The sequence below is a fragment of the Mirounga leonina genome, unplaced genomic scaffold, assembly GCF_011800145.1.
Source record: "Mirounga leonina isolate KUSES-001 unplaced genomic scaffold, KU_Mleo_1.0 Mir_129, whole genome shotgun sequence".
NCBI classification, from domain to species: domain Eukaryota; kingdom Metazoa; phylum Chordata; class Mammalia; order Carnivora; family Phocidae; genus Mirounga; species Mirounga leonina.
The window spans coordinates 41,776,645-41,781,788 of NW_023270323.1; the positions used below are offsets into that span (position 1 = coordinate 41,776,645).

General features: G+C 38.4%; 1 pseudogene; it reads left to right on the plus strand.

The window, feature by feature from the left end:
- The first annotated feature begins 3,552 nt into the window (after positions 1 to 3,552).
- Positions 3,553 to 4,911, plus strand: LOC118010553 (annotated as a pseudogene).
- Positions 4,912 to 5,144: the final 233 nt, after the last annotated feature.

A 5,144-nucleotide genomic window follows, 5' to 3' on the forward strand; every position in this document is an offset into this window, starting at 1 on the left:
TTTTTCTCTAAGTCTTGCAGTTATTTGCAATAAATCCTAAAGCAGAAGCAATGCTCAAAATGAAACGACTTATTCCCACAAAATAGTAATAGCTAACATTTATGATATTCTTGCTTTGCCATGCGTATGTAGGCACTCATTATATCTCACAACCCAGTCTATTAATGGCCACTTTTTACAGATGAGGGATCAGAGGCAAAGAGTAAGGTTAAGTAACTTAACCAACTAATTAGTGAAAGGCTTGGTAGTAGGTCATTATCCCATATGAAATGGGTATAATTCCTGCTAAAACCTTTGCCGCAGAAATGGGATGCCTCTGTGCCCTGGGACTTCAACAATGAAGAAAAGTCTCTCCTCTGCTCACCTTGCCTTTGCTCTAGGTAGTATAAACAGTGCAATTAACTTTATTACCTAAGAGTATCATGGCAGTGGCCTCAATCTTGCTTTTCTTGTTCTTAGGCTGATAAAGAGTTAAGAACAGTCAGTTCAACAATACAAAGCACATGCTTTCACGTGTGGACAACTTCATGGAGAAGGAATAGCATGGGAAAAATAGGTGAAAATTGGAAGGGAAGGAGATTTATCCCAAATTTGGATAATAAGCCTTAAAACTCAGATTTCTACTTAAAAGTTTTGTTTGAACATCAGACTTGAAAATTTTGCCTTTATTAAACATTGATGATGATTGTAAATGTGATCCAAAGTAGTATTTATTTATTAATTATTTAGCACCTATATAGCATTTATGTGAGCAAGCGCTATTCTAAGCACTTATAAATATTTGCTTTTTAAATCATTCATAATGGATTGGCAATAATATTATTAATCCCTGCTTTACAGATGAGGAAAGAGAGGCACATAGAAACTAAGTAACTTGTTTATGGACACATAGATGGCAAGTGGGGGAACTGGGATGCTAACTAATGAAGTCGGACTTCAGAGTCTGTGCTCTTAACCTATTTGCTAATTGGATATTTTTTTGAAAAAACAAACCCACTAAAAATGTACCACCCAGATAATTTCTTATAAAAATTGGATTCCAGTTTCTTATTAAGGACTGTTTTAGGTAGGAGGCACTTTGCTGTAATTCTTGTTTTTCAGTTCTGAAAATAAGGAGAAAAACACTCAAAAAAATATTTAAACTTATTTAGGATCCTTGTTTTCTCAGTTTAAATGTTGCCTAAGCAGAACTTTATATTTTCCTTCATTGCCTATTTCTGGATGATTTTGGGTATCACCCTGTTATAGCACCATAGACTGTCTTGAGTGACATTAATTTTGGGGATTTTTATTCCCCCCAAAAGCATGGTGTTTATTTTTTTAAAAAATTTTTATTGTTATGTTAATCCCCATACATTACATCATTAGTTTTTGATGTAGTGTTCCATGATTCATTGTTTGTGCATAACACCCGGTGCTCCAAAGCATGGTGTTTATGTAACCAAAAGAAGAGCATCAAAAAATCTCCAACTGGCCCACTGGTGGACTGTGCTAAGTCTACAGTTGAGACTTTGTGATCCCTTATTTTTTTCTCAATTAGTCTATCTAGGAGGTTTCAATTCATATTTTATTTTCTTTAAAGATTTTATTTTTAAGTAATCTATGTATCCAATGTGAGGCTCGAACTTATAACCCTGAGATCAAGAGTCTCATGCTCCACGTACTGAGCCAGCCGGGTACCCCTAGGAGGTTTTTAACTTTATTAATTATTCCAAGAACCAACTCTTACCCTTATTTATTTTCTTTACTAATTTTTAAAATTTCATTAGTTTCTGCTATTATTATTATTATGTATTCCTACTGTATTTAATATGTATATTTATTATTTTATTTTTAATTCTTTCCTTCTACACTGACTTTAATTTACTGTTTTTCTAATTTCTAAGGTGGAAGCATAGATCATTGATTTTAAACCTTTATTCCTTCTAACCCAAGCATTTAAAACTAATTTGCCTTCAAATACTGTTTTAGCTGCATACAACAAATTTTGATGTGTTGTTTTTTTTATCATTTAGTTAAAAATATTTTAAAACTTTCCTAGTGATTTCTTCTTTGACCATGGACTATTTAGGAGTATGTTGCTTGATTTCCACATATTTGGAGATATTCCAGATATCCTTCTATTACTGCTTTCTGACTTAATTCTGTTTTGAACACAGAATATATTCTTTATCCTTACAGTCCTCTGAAATTTATTGAGATTTGGCTTCTGGCCCAGCATATTGCCTATCTTGATGAATGTTCCAAGTAAAATTTAAAAGAATATAAAGTCTGCAGTTGTTGGGTATAGTATAAATGTCAATTAGGTTAAATTCGTTGCTCAAAATCTAGTTTATTACTGAATTTTGCATTTGTTCTATCAATTACTGAGAATAAAGTGTTAAAATCACATGCAATTGTGAGTTTTCTATAAATTTAGTGATGCCAATTTTTGTTTCATGAATTTTTGAAGATTTGTCATTAGGTGCACATACAAGTAGGATTGTTATGTCTTCTTAATGAATTGACACTTCAATCATTGTTAAATGTTCTTATTTATTTCTAGTAATATTTTTTTATTTGAATTTACTTTGATACTAATATAGCTAAGCCAACTGTTTTAGTACTAGAGTTTACATGTTCTACATTTTTCTATCCCTTTACCTCTATATTTAAAACATTTCTTGTAAATGGGGCTCCTGGGTGGCTCCATTGGTTGAGCAGTGGACTGGGTTTCGGCTCAGGTCATGATCTTGTCGTGGGGAGATTGAGCCCCAAGTTGGGCTCTGCATTCAGCACAGAGTCTGCTTCAGATTCTCTCTGCCTCTCCCTCCAGCTCACACACTCTCTCTAATAAATAAATAAAATCTTTTTTATTTTTTATTTTTTTAATACAATCTTTTTTAAAAAGCCATTTCTTGTAAATGACATAAAGATGCATCTTATTTTATTTTATTCCACCAAAGACTGGAGAAGACCCCTTTGCAGATTTCTGGAGCTCTTTCTCTGCACAGCTTCCTCCTCACTGCAACCCTGTTCTGCAATTCAAGCCACTTTGGTATCCAAGATCGTATTTCAGATTCCTCAACTAAGCCAGACCATTGGGCTCTGCCTTATTTCCTTGTTCTTACGTCACAGTTCAGAAATTGCTTTTGGGCAGGGTTCAACTCTTTTTCTCCCCTTCTCTCAAGTATCACACTCCTGTGCTGTTGTCTAGTATTTTGAAGACAGTTGTTTCATATCTTTTGTCCAGTTTGGAATCAAGCTACATTGTCATGAGCCAAAGCTAAGTCCATAGTACAGGTGATTTATAGGAGCCAAATGCAATGTTGGAACATGATATGTAAAATTTATGATTTATTTCTGAATTTAAGTATCATTTTATGAGTTGTATTGATAAACAGTACAAAGATTGCCCACATAGAAATTAACAAAATGATGTAAACTCGGTGATGACTCAAGAAGAATGATCTAATTTGAGTGCATTACTTACCTCGACTCTTAGCTTGTCAGGGATGGTAACTGGGACTAATGTCTGTTCCTGTCACTTGCACTTGCTATCCCGTAGCTACCATGCATGAGTGTATCTCCATCCATGTTGGCCAGGCTGGTTTCCAGATTGGCAATGCCTGTTGGGAACTCTATTGCCTGGAACACTTCCAGCCTAATGGCCAGATGCTAAGTGATAAGACCACTGGAGGTGGAGATGACTCCTTCAACACCTTGTTCAGTGAGATGGGTCCTGGCAAGCACACCTTCAACACCTTCAGTGTTTGTAGACCTGGAACCCACAGTCATTGATGAAGTTCACACTGGCACCAACTGCCACCTCTTCCACCCTGAGCAGCTCATCCCAGGCAAGGAAGATGCTGCCGATAACTATGTCTGAGAGCACTACACCACTGGCAAGGAGATCATTCACCTTATCTTGGACCAAATTCAGAAATTGGCTGACCAGGGCATAGGTCTTCAAGGCTTCTTGGTTTTGTACAGTTTTGGAGGGGGAACTGGTTCCGGGTTCACCTCCCTGCTGATAGAATGTCTCTCTGTTAATTATGGCAAGAAGTCCAAGCTGGAGCTCTCCATTTACCCAGCCCCCCCCAAGATTTGCACAGCTGTAGTTGAGCCCTACAACTCCATCATTACTACCCATACCACCCTGCAACACTCTGCTTGTGCCTTCATGGTAGACAATGAGGCCATCTATGACATCTGTCATAGAAACCTCGATACTGAACACCCAACCTACACTAATCTAAATAGGTTGATAGGTCAGATTGTGTCCTCCATCACTGCTTACCTCAGATTTGATGGAGCCCCGCATGTTGATCTGACAGAATTCCAGACCAACCTGGTGCCCTATCCCCGCATCCACTTCCCTCTGGCCACATATGCTCCTGCCATCTCTGCTGAGAAAGCCTACCATGAACAGCTTTCTGTAGCAGAGATCACCGATGCAGGCTTTGAGTCAGCCAACCAATGGTGAAATGTGACCCTCAGCATGGTAAATACATGGCTTGCTGCCTGTTGTACCGTGGCGACGTGGTTCCCAAAGATATCAATGCTGCCATTGCCACCATCAAGACCAAGTGTACCATCCAGTTTGTGGACTGGTGCCCCTCTGGCTTCAAAGTGGGCATTAACTACCAGCCTCCCACTGTGGTGCCTGGTGGAGACCTGGCCAAAGTACAGCGAGCTGTGTGCATGCTGAGCAACACCACAGCCATCGCTGAGGCCTGGGCTCGCCTGGACCACAAGTTTGACCTGATGTATGCCAAGCGTGCCTTTGTTCACTGGTATGTGGGGGAGGGCACGGAGGAAGGAGAGTTTTCTGAGGCCCGTGAGGACATGGCTGCCCTTGAGAAGGATTATGAGGAGGTTGGTGTGGATTCTGTTCAAGGAGAGGGTGAAGAAGTAGGAGAAGAATACTAATTACTATTCCTTTCAGCCCTGCAACATGTCACACTCAGAATTTTAGCTTCCACACTAGCCAACAGGCATTAAAGCTTTCTAGTTAGATTGCTTCACTTTTAACTGTGATCACGTCTTACTTTTCCATGTGTACCTGTAAGATTTTTCCATCATGTCTTAAGTAAAGGCTTTAAGAAAGAAAAAAAAAAGTATTATCGAACCTGGCCCTACCATCAATAGAACACAGATAATGT